General features: G+C 37.0%; 1 protein-coding gene across 4 annotated transcripts in view; it reads left to right on the forward strand.

Moving 5' to 3' along the window:
- LOC145247940 (nuclear receptor subfamily 1 group D member 2-like) overlaps window positions 1-14,585 on the forward strand; it is a 490,243-nt gene that overhangs the window by 369,611 nt on the left and 106,047 nt on the right. The gene's annotated exons all lie outside the window — the stretch shown is intronic.

A 14,585-nucleotide genomic window follows, 5' to 3' on the forward strand; every position in this document is an offset into this window, starting at 1 on the left:
ACCCTCTTCTTACGCCCACACCACTACCAACCCCACATCGTGTCACTCCAGACAATGTTTAAACAAAACCATCGATCGGTTTGTTTGTCTAGCAGCGGCAGAAACATATTTTATTACAGCTAAGATTTTAGTAGTTTTCAAATCTTCTTAACGTTTATGTGTGGAACCCCCCTTGCACACACTTACCTTACACCCGTCAATAATGACCTCTGCCGCCACTCCCATTAACACCAAAACCTGCATCACCACCTTCACCCCCCCCCACATCACCACTATCCTCAATTTTTTTTTTGTTATTCACTTTCTCGCACCAGCCGTTTACCCGTGATTTTTTTTCTTTTGGCTGATAGGAACAGGTGGTTTCCACTAGAATCTGAGCGACAGCAAGTCTCCCCAGATTTACAGTCTTCTCCGTCCTACTTCACCCCGTTATTATTGTAACTCATTTAGTGTTATCGCACCAGCATTTTACTAGTGATTTCCATGCTAATAATGTCCAGTGGTTTGGAGTCTGTGTGACAACAAGTATCCTCGGATTTCCAGTACTCTGCCTCTCTTTCGATAACCTTTGCAAATGAATTTGCATCATCGCAACAGCCGCTTGGCAATTGACTTCTCACTAGCAATGGAATTGGTCTTCATTGAAATTTCATTGGCAATAAGCCTTTCCAAGCAACGTTAAGCCTGGTCAGTACTAAAATGGGTGACCATTTGGGCATTCCATGTGTTGTACGTGCTCTCTGCTTATCTCGGCATTTTTTCCAGTCAATCTTGGGCCTCTTCTAGCCACTGGTTCCAAGCAGTGCAGATTCAGGAGAGGTGTGGTCGGAGATTGCACAACCCTTGCTTCACAATTACATGCACAGCTACCCCTGCAGGGGTGGTCGTGGTCTCTGGAGGGAGGCATTGAAGCCTCTCTAAGATCCCAGTTCTCTTTGCACCCATCCAGTGGAGGTTTGGTTAGTGCTTTTTCTCTTTGGTCTTTTCATTCTCCTTGACCCTTGACGATGTGGTGCCAGTCGATACCAGCACTACACTTTTGGGGAGGGGGGTGAAAGGGTAGTTAACTTGCAATTCTTCTTCTTCTTCTTCATCATCATCATCACGAATGATCGCTCATTGGCATACAAAAAAACAGGTGGGGTTCCCCGGAGTCTGATAGACAAGTTTTCCCCAGATTTCCAGTATTCTCCACCTCTTTTAATAACCTTTATGCGTTCTTTGGAATCTGAATAACAATAAACCTCCTCAGCATTCCAATACTCCCCGTGCCCTTCTAAACAACTCAATCTCCTCGTCGTTCCATCCCCTTAAAGAATTCAAAACCAATTTGCGTGATACTGACCGATTTTAGGGGCGGGGTGAGACGATATGGTTTTTATTTATTTATTTATTTTTTTTTTTTTTATATCTACGCTGGCAGTTTTAGTGCCCTCGGGCTTTTCTTTACCTTCTCACACGAGTCTCTATTTACATCTCTCTTCCACGAAGTTAGACACAAGGCTGGTTTTGTGTGTGTGTGTGTGTGTGGGGGGGGACGCAATATTCAGCCCCCTAAAAAGAAGCACTCTGGATGGGACAAAAAATTAAATTGTCCCGATCAAAAAGGATATCTACTTCACTGATCGAGGAAATCCTGAATTTCTCGCTGATGGCTTTCCCTGGAAGCTGATTAACGAGCAATATGCCCCTGATTTTCAGTATTCTCTGTTCCATTTTAATATTATTATTTTTTTTTTTTTCATTTGTATTTTATTTTATTTTGCTCACTTGGAGTTTTTACACAAATTAACATCAGAGATTACTTACTGATGATAAAATCTGAGTGACAACGAATCCATCCCAGATTTCCAGAACTCTCCACCTCTTTTATCTTTGCAAATGACGTTGCGTTATCGCAACAGCTATTGACTATTGACTTCTCGCTGGCAATGAGTATTGGTGTTCACTAGTATTTCGGTGGCAATAAGTCTCCCCAAGGTTCTAACTGTCTTTACACTAATTCAGTGAATGTCTGGTTAGTGCTCTCCCTCCTCAGCCTTTCCATCCTCCTTGACCTTTCACGGCTATTTTGAAGAAGAGATGTTGCGAGTTTGTCTCTGATGTATCGTTATTTTCATGGAAAGTGTTCGACTGAGCTTCAGTCTATGGTTCCCCCTCGCCAAACTTTCACAAGAAACACTCGTCTAGCTGAAAACACTATCAATAATTCCCACCACTCTTTATCTGTGCCTAAACCTAAACGTAGATTCCATGAACAAAGCTTCTTTCTTAGAACTGCACGCCTGTGGAATTGTCTTCCGTTTTCCTGCTTTCCGGCTGACTACAATATGGTTGTGTTCAAGTCTAACGTAAACAAGTTCTTGATGAGCCGTTCCATATAAGTTAACAAATTTAGCGAATATTCATTACTAATGATTATTATATTGTCCAATTTCTACTGTACTTTAACCTTTATCCTTGAGTGGCCTCTTGGCCTTGATACTATGGTGATGCCTGTGTAAAAATAAATAAATAAATAAATAAATAAATAAAAGTTGGATTTTGTTTTTTCTTGAACATCAGAGCAATTCCTTTGATTTTAAACATTCAAGCTGTACCTTAACACTTTCGCCATTTCTAACAGGCAAAGCTTTGGCAGAATTGGAAAAAAGAAATTGTCTCGTCAATCTGATGGTCCCAAGCGTTTCAATTATAATGGGAATCATGTTGACTTCTTTACATTTCTATAGGTTAACTAATTCTCAATATATATATATATATATATATATATATATATATATATATATATATATATATATATATATATATATATATATATATATATATATATATATATATAATGTTCTTTCTCTTGCACTTTGGTATCGAAATGGCGGATTATTTCAATGATTGAGCAAGTTCTTTGGTTTTTGCTTAGAAAAATTATGTCAGGTTTGAAACGTTGAAGAAGCTTATCAGTTTGTATGCGCATGTTTCAAAAAAGTTTAACATTGTTGCTTTGCATATATTTCTGTATAGAACCTGATCGACTTTGTCGTGTCTCCATTTTTTATATTAATATTGAGCTAGCATAAGGCATTCTGATATAAAAATGTGCTAATGTTTCTTCCCTTTCGTTACACATTCTGTACATCGGTGATTCTGCAGTTTTGCCAATGTCGTGTTTGATGGATCCAGTGCGAGTGGCTTGTTCCTGGGTTCTCATTGAAGTGTTCTCAGTAGATCTTTTAAGAGCACCACTGACCAACCAATTCCAGCTGTCATTATCTCTAACTTTAGTATTCTTCAATAATACACTGTGAAGTTTCTTTGTAAATGATTTCCTCTTCTCTCTTGCAACCTTTCACTCTTTTCAACCGCATGTCTTAGTATTTTTTTCTTTTTCACATTATGAGGAAGAGTTTCATTTCTTTCAGTCTGATGCTACCAGATCAGGCTGTCTAAAGATATTGGCTTCCTAAAACGAAATGCACCTAACATTGATGCTTTTTTGTTTTTCTACTTCCTTTTTGCAAAACTTAATTATGTTCTACAAAAAAAAAAAAAAAAAAAAAAAAAAGCAACAACCCACCTTTTTTTCCTTCTTCCCATTTCCGTTTTCTCTTTCTACCCCCTCCCCCCCTTCCTGACTGGTTACCAAACATTAATACTGTAACCCTTTTCCCTTTGCCTTTGCAAAACTCATTCATGTTCTGCAGGACAGGGAACAAAAAATGTTAAAATCCACAATAAAACAACCAAACCAAACACTACAAACTAGCGATTGACGATACAAAGTGCCTGAAGAATAAAAACCTTCTACAAAATAACTTGATGCGACATGAATACTATTTCCAAAATAACTGGAGTCGGCATTAAATAACCCGAAAAGGGTTGATATGCCGTAAAACCAAAATCAAACCAGCCATTTCTTTCAGAAATAGATTTAGTTGAGTTTCCCTTCTCTATATTTACTACATCTTCAACACTAAGTAACCCTAACAACCTTAACCGTTGCTAGGTAGATACGATTTATCTACATGTACTTTCTTGACAAAAACCGCATAAAATGTAAGCATTGTTACGTGATTTTACGTTCAAACATTTTAATTAATCTACATCGCAGTCGAAAATACCAACTGTATATCGAATGGTTTGCTACAGTTCTGACATTGATAGCATTGGTGACTGTAGAGGTGCGATTTCAGAATCGCCCTTAATCTTCTGTTGTACTCGGCTGTGACCTGGTTTTTCACTTCCTTGTTCCTAATATTATCGGCTTGCAGTATCCCCAGATATTTGTAGCCTCTCTCTCGTTGTCAACATTCTTTATCAGTTCTGTTGTTGGAAGTTCAGTGCCATCTGAGTGTTTGTCTGTTTTCATCACAAGAATAGCACATTTGGAAGTTTAATGCCATTTGGGTGGACGAGTTTGCATCATCATCATCATCATCATCATTATCGTTCTTGTAGTAGTAGTAGTAGTAGTAGTAGTAGTAACAACATTTAGTGTTATCGCATCGGCCGTTTACCGGTGATTTCTTACTGGTAACGGCCGGTGGTTTTCCCAGGAAACTGAGTGATAGTAAGCCTCTAAGACCACATTATCGTATTCATGTATACTAGTTTTTGTTGTTGTTGTTGTTGTTTTTTTATGATAAACTTGCATATAATATTATCGGCATTCTCGCCGTCGTAATCTATTATCGTCAACTTCGACGATTTTGCTACCGTTAATAATGTACGCCCGCCATAAAAATGACCATTTCCTTTTTATCCTCTTCTCCTCCTTCATCTTTCCTGTCCAGCCTCCGAGGTGAAAAGAATAAGGTTGGGCGTGGAGGGAGGGCGGTTGTTTGATGGAGGGGGGTGGCTGTCGTTGTCAGACTGACAGGTATTGTAACTACAAGTACTGGTAGTGTTAGGGGAAAGGATAGGTTACGTTCATTTTCTTTTTTCGTTTCGTTCTTTTTTCTTTTCTTTTTTTTTTTTTTTTTATCTGGTTCCTTTTCAACTTCATGAAAAATAAATGATTATCGACTTTTGTTGGTTTTATGTGAGGAGCTTGTCTAGACTCTAGACAGCCGGGTCATTGGCTTCAGCTTCCGTTTTTCTCAGCCGGTGCCGGCGCTGATGCCCTACAGGACAAATAAAATTCACTCGACACAATCAAAAGATATTATTTTATTAAATAGATAACATTTATATATCTTCTACATTTAAGTTTGCTGTAAAAGTACAGAATAGTTAGCAGGCGAATAAACAAATGAATAAAATCAGTAATTTTATGGCAAATCCAGTGGAATTAAATTCTCTGACGACTTGGCCTTCTGGCCAAGATAAAAAGTATGGAATGAAATTCAACAAACGACTTTTTCTAAAATTTTATGTTTACAAATTTATTTTATTGATTATTAAAAAAAAAAAAAAAAAAAAAAAAAAAAAGACACACACACGATATGATCTGGGAATCTTAGGAAGGACGACCCCCGGGGTGCTTGGGGTATTGCAGTGTATGAGAACTGTAGCAAGGATCAAGCATAGACTAGCAAAGATACAGTGACGAGGATGACCATAGACACCCACTCGCTATTTTTTGAGTGGCCTTGTGCCTAATTTTTTATTTATTACTGTTTTGTTTTAAACTTTTCAGATTAAATAAAAAATATATAACTCAAAGTCTAGTATCTGTTCTTCAGATGCTGCACTTCAATTTCTTGTTCTCTCTCAGTGGAAGAGAAATCCTTCACGACTGAGACAAGTTTTAATTTTTGTTTCTTTTCTCCACGTTAAAAAACGACCCTGGTGTCTAACTCTGTCCCGTGGGGAAGCATTGTAAATAGGAATTCTTTTAAATTGCGGAAACTAAGATTTTTTTTTTTTTTTTTTTTTTGGTGTGGGGGGAGGGAGCAATGTTTAAAAGTTGCGATCATGGACTAATGAAAACAAAAATTTCTTAGACATTTTGGTTTTTATGTTGTGTATTGTTAATTTACATTATTAATTTATATTGTTAATTTCTATTATTTATTATTAATGGATATTACTAGAAAATCATTTCCAGTGAAAATTTGAGTTTCGCTTTTAGATAAACATGGCATCAGATCAAATTCGGTGGTCATTTTGTTTTGCGTTTTCACATAATGTTGACAACTTTAAAGCATGTTTTTCTCAATTTTTAGATGCATAATACTAACTAGATTTTTAATGGAAATGATTCCTCGCTTAGTAATATATTTCGAAACCACCACCAGCACCAACACCACCACCAACAACAACAACAACACCACCACCACCACCACCACCACCAACAACAACAACAATAACAACAAAACTACTTTTAATGACTATACAAAATTTTTGTCGCTTTCTTCCAGGGTAACGACATTTATAAATTGTGTTTTTGTTTTTGTTTCTTTTTGTTTTGTTTTGCTTTTTTAGTTATCGACAAATGAAAAAAAAATAGAGGTTGAAATTTGTGACGTGACTGATTAAGTATGATTTTACAACGGTTCTTGTTTAAGTAGGGATGGTTTGTCACTTGTACTGGGTACTGGATTTTTTTTCTTTTCCGCATGAAGTTGACCGAAGTTAAGCAATAACGTCGAAAATATCGATCACCATGGTTTCTTCGTCGCTCCATAAGTCAGCCTAACAAAATCAAATTCGGAAATTAAAAAAAAAAAAAAAAAAAATTTGTTAATTATCCAGTTTACAAACCAATCTCCGGCAATTTGGCGTCGGCATCTTTCGGCAGATCATGTAAGCAGTTGAAAGATGGGAAAGCAATAATTGTCAGACGATTTATTCAAAATTTTTTGAATACCCGTCTTCCTCATTTTATGAGTGGTTTTCTATTTAGAAAGCTATTCTTAACACGTATCGCATCGCATTCTGGATGAGTACAAAAAAATCGTACACTTTCTACACTTTAAAAGTAAGCTGATTGGTTAAAGAATTGAAACTGCGGAATAGAAAGTTAAATTACTGACTTCAAGATTCTCAGCAGATCTTCAGGCATTAAAAGTTTTGGAAGCTGTTTATTAAAACAATAAAATCGGCAGCAGTTTTATCACTATTTAATTCACTGAATAATTTATAAGCATTTGAAATTTTGCACAAACATTAAACATGATATGAGTAACAAAGAAACAGAACGGATTTTCCGGGAAAACTCCGCCCCTCCCCCAGGGAGTGCCTTTCGGATTAAAATGGCTAAAATTGACATTTTTGTGCTTATTAAAAAAAAAAATTAATGCCTTTGGTTTTTATAAAACTTTCTGAAAAGTTGTAACTAATTGATTTCTATATAATTTTGTTTGTCTATACTTCGCGATAACTCTTGGATGTGCCCCAGAGGCTCTTTTAGGACTAATAAAAACAGTTCATTTTTGGGACTATTTTACCATATTTGTCCAAAATTTTCTGTGTATGTCTATTTAACAGTTTTTGCATGGTGCTGAACTCAAATTTAAATATGTTAAAACCTTGGGGGACTTTGGAGGCTAAATGGGGGAGGTGGGCAAATGCTGAACTTAGTTATTTTTTTTTTTTTTCTGCCTCGTTCACTGTGCACTCACGGGGGACCATGCATGCTTCACTTGTTTTAACTCTTATTCACCCCAAACAAAGCATATTGCTACTTGGGCATAATGGGCTACTATTTGGGATCGTGTCTAATAGGGGATTGTGGGGAGTTGAGGAGTTAGATATCTAATCACATGACATTTAAAACTTTTGCGTATCAATACAGCCAAGAAAGCAGGAAGCAAAAGGGAATTCCAAAGTCTATCAGTCCGAGAGAAGAAACTACAGGGTGGGCCAAAATAAGGGTCCTATCTTTAAATTTGAATAACTTCCACAAAATAAAAGTTAAACTCACCAAACTTTATGTGTGTGTAGACTGACCCTTCCGAGATTTTTTTGAAATAAACAAAACAAATTTTGGCCGAAAAACACTTCTTAAAACTTACATGAATTTATTAATTTTTAAAAATAGGACCCTTATTTTGGCCCACCCTGTATTAGAGCAGAAGGTTTTCTGCCATCTAAAAACATCAGCAGTGAAGAGGTGGGATTTTGTTGTCGGGTTAATCGAGAGTATGTACACCGAGGGGAGCACAAGTGTTATGAATTCAACAGAGCATGTTCCATTAAAGTATTTGTAAAACCGGTACAGGGATGAAACCCTGCGACGATGGGACAGAGCTTCGTGCTTAGCTGATAGTGCAGAACATAGTAGACTTGAGGCTCGTTTTTTCTTTTTTTTTCTGTTTTGTTTTTTCTTTTTTTTCTTTGTTGCACCCTGTATATACGAGGGAGAGACTACAAGTAGATGTACCAGCCCAGATGTGACTATTTAAAAAATAAAAAAGCAAACCAAAAATGGAAGATAAAAAAAAAAGATGCTTTTTTTTTTTTTTCTTTCTTTTTCTTACTAACATGTCATAACTTATCAGGGCCAAAATTCACCCGAGGATGAAAGTTAAAGAAATGGATAGATTGTCAGTTGGATGATGGAGAATATTCAAAGCGGATTGAAAAATGATGAATGGATTGGTCACATTTGAATTCATATGAGGACGGTTTATAAGTATTTATTGACATTGAATTTGAAGATGACCCTGTTGTAATCCACAGGGAAGCAGTCCCGTCATAATGTGTTCTGTAGATGGGAAGTTCTTGGAAAGAAACTCTGTTCATGGAAGTTTTGTTTGATGGTAGACAAACGGTAAAAAAAAGGGAAAGTTCTTTACGGACGTGTTGTAGTCTGTATTTCACAATTATCCGTTTACCTTTGTCATAATTCGTCTTAAGCCTGAAAATCACTAATCTGTTTTAGTTTTTGGATAAGGATAATCCATTTTCTTTGAGAAGAAAACTGTTCAATAATTCTTCCATCCCAAAATCTCTTTACAGCGTTTCTTTTTGTTTTTGTTTTTTTAAGACAATATTTCGGTTAATACGTGGTGAAATTTCCTTCTTTTTTTTTTACTTCGAACTTACAAGAAGTTTTTACGTTTTGTCATCATGCGCTTGTCGATGCTCAGTCTCAAGAGACAATAGATACCCCCTGTAAGAGTAGCTGTGCGAATAATTGTGAGGCAAGGTTGAGCAATCCTCAACCACACCTCTCCTGGATCGGCACTAGTGGAGTCTAGTGGCAAGGAGAAGTGCTAGATGACTGGAAACAATGCCGAGATAAGCGGAGAATTCTCAAATAGTCACCCATTTTAGTACTGACCAGGCTGAACGTTGCTTAACTTCGGCGATCTAACAGGAACTGGTGCGTCAACGTGATTATGCCGTATATAAGCTTGTATGTGTAATTTTAAAGACACACACACAAATTATCTAGAAAACAGAGCTATTAAACTTGGCATATTCATATGAGGGGAAAAAGGAAAAGAAAGGAATTGAGTAGAAGTTAGAATGATGCTGTGTTGAACAGATCTGAGGGGGAAAAAGATGAAGAAATACCAAGGTCTTATGTATGACATGAAAAGAAATTGGAATTGTGGGAGGATCTTCATTATTCTAGTAAATTATAGTTGCAACTGGACTTATAAAAGAGAATTTCGAAAGCTATTTGGAAAACTTACCCGGTAAACCAAGTGCAAGAGAAATGCAAACAATTACACTTAGAGGGACTATAATATTTAAAGTCGGTTGGATATTGGGTGGATGAATGTCTGGCATCATGTAGGATGCCCCATCCCGAACTACAACAGAATGATACCTGGTGTGACATTCATCCAGGTCTCGGACATAACCGCGTTTTTTTTTCTTTTTTTTTTTTTTTTTTCAACGTAGGAGTCATCACTAATCAAGGCCTGAATGACACTTAAGGAGAAGGGTTAATCGAGTGTCGTTTTTTTTTTTTTTTTTTTTTTTTTTTTTCAACGAAGGAGTCATCACTAATCAAGGCCTGAATGACACTTAAGGAGAAGGATTAATCGAGTGTCAGTTTTTTTTTTTTTTTTTTTTTTTTTTTTTTACTCACGTTCGCCCCTAACAAAGCATATCGCCACTTGGGCGTAAGAGGCTACTATTTGAGACCATGCCAAGGAAAGATTAACAAGATGTTTGTTTACATTACATTTAAACTTCTGCATATTAGTACAGTCAGGAAAGCAGATAGCAGGAAAGGAATTCCAAAGTCTAGCTGTTCGAAAGAAGAAGCGATTAGAATAGAAAGCATTCTGGCATTTAGGGACCTCAACAGTGAACGGGTAAGATTTGATTGCTAAGCGGGTTTGTCAGGGATATGTACATTGAGGGGACACAAGTGCAACGAATTCATCAGAGCACATCCCATTAAAATATTTGTAAAACAGGCACAGAGATGCAATATTGTGGTGATGGGACAGAGGTTGGAACTCAGTTAACAAAATGGGACCTATTAGATTGAAAACTCTTTTTTGGACCCTATCCAAGACGGAAAGGCTTCTTATTTTTTTTAATGCCATATTCGGTGTGAAGACATTTTCTCTTGGCTTCGAGGATCTTAAGAAGGATTATCATATATCTTAAACGCCACAAAGGCCTAAATGTCACATGAGGCCTAAAAGCATAAACGCTTAAATGTCACATGAAATAGTTATTACTATTTTTTTTCCTCATCACCAAAGCCAATAGTCTTGACCATTTTTTAAATGACCTCTGACCTCTTGACTGCGGTATACTGCTGGTTTTGTGTAGTTCTAGGGGCACACACTTGCGGGGGATTTACCTTTTTGGGGAAGGGGTTAATTTATTGCTAATCACCTGAGACGCTCCAGCTTGGAAATGCCGATGGAGTTATTCAGGCATATTTTGCAGGTCAGAGTGCTCTTCCTTCTAAGGCGCTGGCTTAAAAAAAAAAAAGAAAAGAAAAAAAAAAGAAAAAAAAAAGCCACTTTCCGACCTTTGTGTCACACGTTTCCATCATTGAAGGGAAATAACTTTCCTCGTCATCTTTTTTTATATACACATTCACAAGATCCGTCTTACGAAACTCTTTTGTTGCGTCAAAGTGTGTTTCTTCGCGTCCACGCAAGTGCGTAAACTATTGACTGTTCTAAATTGTCTTTAAAAGTGCACATTTTATTTATTATATTTTCTTTCTAACAGTTTTCCATTATGATCGAAAAATTTTTTTTTTTTTTAGGTTTTATATGGGTAGGGTAAAGAGAAGTGGCCGAGTAATTCATTCACCTTTTTGTCAACAACTACGAAAACTACAAAAACTAAAAGAACAAAAAGAAACAGTGTTGAAAGGTTGGGGGGGGGGGGACAATCACGACTAATCGTCGTCTTCTTTTTTTTCTCCGTCTTCTTTTTTTTCTCCGTCTTCTTTTTCTTTTTTTTCTTCTTCTTCTTCTTCTTCTTATTATATTTTCTTTTCCCTCTTTTTCTTCTTTGCTCCTTATTCTTTTCTTCTTTTTTCTTCGTTCCTATCTTCTCTTATCTTTTCCTTCTTCGTTCCTTGCTATTCCTTATTATTCTTTTTCTTCTTTTTCTCATCGTTCCTGGCTTCTTCCTCTTCATCTTCTTTTCTTCTTTATCTTCTTGTTTCTCGTCTTTTCCGTTGTTTTCTTATTTTCCTTTTTCCCTTTCTTTCGTTGTCATTCCCTCTTTTTTTTTATCGTTCATTAACTTTTCCTTTCCTTCTTTTTCACTCTTCTTTATTTTTTTTTCATTCTTTCTTCTTGCTCGTCTTTTCTTATTTCTTTTGCTTTTCTTTATTTTTCTTCCGTCGTTTCTTCTTCTTCCTTTTCTTTTTCCCCATTCCTTCTCTCATTCGTGTTTATTTGGCTCCTTCTTTCGTTAGTCATCGTCTCTTTCTTCTTCTTCTTCTTCTTCTTCTTCTTCTTCTTCTTCTTCTTCTTCTTCTTCTATTCACCGTCTCCTTCCATTTCTACTCATAAGGGCTCTGGTGGTGGGAGCGGCGGCGATGGTCGAAGTACTTATGATAATAATTCCCGAAAATATTTTACTGAGTAGGGTGAACGAGTGCAATGCTGGTGGGAGGTGTCTGGGGAAATATCTGCCGACCTACCTTACTTGAACGAACATTTATTCATTATTCATTCATCACCCCGCTCCCGGAGATTCGTTTAGATAGGGTACGATGGCGGAGGAGGGGGCCAAAGTTTGGGACGAGTGATGCTAAAGATTTTGTCCCTCTCTCCTACTTTACCACCCAGCAATGTTAACTGTTTCATTCTACTTTGAAAAGGGGATTTTTATTTCCCCTTTATTTCCTTTCTTCATCGTTTTCCTAAAGAAGCTGAGGGGATTGGGGCGGATGCTGATGACGACAACGTTCTCATCATTACAAAACCACCATCCTTAGTCTTATTATGAAATTGTACTTGACAATTCCCCCCCCCCTCTCCACTCTCTAACTCTCCTTATTTTTCCTCTCAAATCCAACCTAGTTCTGTGGCCTATTTTTGATTACCTGACAAAAACAACTTGTCCAGGAGGAGGGAGGGGGGGTCTCCATCTAGGTGACTCTTGTTGTTGTTGTTGTTGTTGTTGTTGTTGAGCCCCCCCCCCCTCTCGCTCTGTGCATTTTATTATTATTTAAAGCATTTTCTCTTAATCTTTCTTTCTATCGCGCAATCTATCTCTCTCGGTTCGTTTCTTAAGCAGTCGACCTCTATTTATCTCCGTTCGTGTATATTGATCTCTCTCTCTCTCTCTCTCTCTCTCTCTCTCTCTCTCTCTCTCTCTCTCTCTCTCTCTCTGTTTATATATATTGTGTGTAATCTTCATATTAAAGCCTCACGTACACCCACACACTCTCTCTTTCTTTATCTATCTATCTATATATCTTCCCTTTTCTCTATCCCGCCTTTCTCTCTCTCTCTCTCTCTCTCTCTCTCTGCACTTTTAAACTTTTCATTTGTGTCTACTCTTATAAGATCTCTACATATCTTTCAGTGTTATCCTTTACTGTCTCTTCATGCCCCCTCTCTCTCCCTCGCTTAAGGCCTTTCTATCTATCTATCTATCTATCTATCTATCTATCTATCTATCTATATGTCTGTATTCCCCATCATTTTACATTTTTCTACAAAATCGTTCTCCTCTAAATTCTCGTTATTCTTAATTCTACATTGCCGCTTTTTTCTTTTCTCTCAACCAGTTCCTCTTTCTTCGGGCATCTCTCTCTCTCTCCCTCTCCCCCCTTCCGTGTGTCTGTCTGTGTACATTTCCCTACGCTATAACTCTGTCAATTTTCAGTCTACAGACTCCAAATTTGATATATAGGGTATGGAGATTTGGGAAAATCTTTCTGATCCGTTTTCCGCTAGAAATTTGGCTGTTAAGGGGTCAAAGTTCAACAATTTGACCTTTGAGAACTCTACCAAACTTCTCCGACAATTTTGGGTCTAAACACTTGAAATTTTAGATATAAGTTCCTTGGACGTGGATATAACTTAATAACTTAATTTGAGCCTAAAACAATAAATGTTAAGGGGGTCATAATAGGGGTCAAAGTTTTTAAAAAAATGACATCTGCGGTCTCTACCAAATTACTCGGACAATTTCTGGTCTAAACTTTTGAAATTTGACATAAAGAGTATTCAGAGATAGGGCAAGCTTTTTAATCGGTTTGGGTCGAAAATTTTTAGTTACCAATATATAAATGTATGCATGTTTCGACAGAGACTACGTATTTTTACAAAATCAGTATCGTTTTAAAGTTCGACCTTTCAGACGACAAATATCGAAAAAATTGGCTAAGAACATTAATATCTTCACCTTCAACTGGGCACTTTTCTACAGGAGGGGGGTTAACTTTTTTCGCCGATATTTTTGAAAGTCATCCTCTCCTTTCGAGTGTCTAGCCTTAATTAAAAGCTCAGTCACTTCCGGTTTGGCGTTGGTCGTAACAGCAAAGACGTCACGTTTTTCCCCCCTTCGGGGTACGGGGTTTGAACCAGCTTTCCTACTACCACTTCCTTTTTTTTTTTTTTTGCTCAACATACACATTCTAACACCCGGGCAACGCCGGGCTGAAATGCTAGTATATATATAAAAGTGAAAGTGTCTGTTTGTCTGTCTGTGTACATTTCTCTACACAATTTTAAGTCTATAGACTTTAAATTTGTTATACATGGTATTGAGATTTGAGAAAATCTTTGTAATCCGTTTTCGGCCAGAAATTTGACTGGTAAAGGGTCAAAGTTCAACAATTTGATCTTTGAGAACTCTACCAAGCTCCTCCGCCAATTTTGGGTATAAACAATTGAAATTTTAGATATAGGTTTCCTGGACATGGATCTAACTTAATAACTTTCTTTGAGCCTAAAACAATAAATGTTAAGAGATAAGGTAAGCTTTTTAATCGGTTTGGGTCAATAATTTAAGCTACCAATATATAAATGTATGTATCTATCTATGTTTGCATGTCTGCCTAAAACTTTCGACAGAGGCGACGGATTTTCACAAGATCAGTATTGTTTTGAAGCTCGAACCGAATGCCGAAAAGTTTACTAAATTTCTTAGCCCTCAACTGGGCACTTTTCAACAGGGAGTTGTTGCTTTTTCCGCCGATATTTTCGAAAGTCATCCGCTCTTTTCGATTGTCTAGCCTTAATTTAAACCTA

This window comes from Euprymna scolopes, chromosome 26 (genome assembly GCF_053919585.1).
Source record: "Euprymna scolopes isolate OS-2025 chromosome 26, ASM5391958v1, whole genome shotgun sequence".
Lineage (NCBI taxonomy): Eukaryota > Metazoa > Mollusca > Cephalopoda > Sepiida > Sepiolidae > Euprymna > Euprymna scolopes.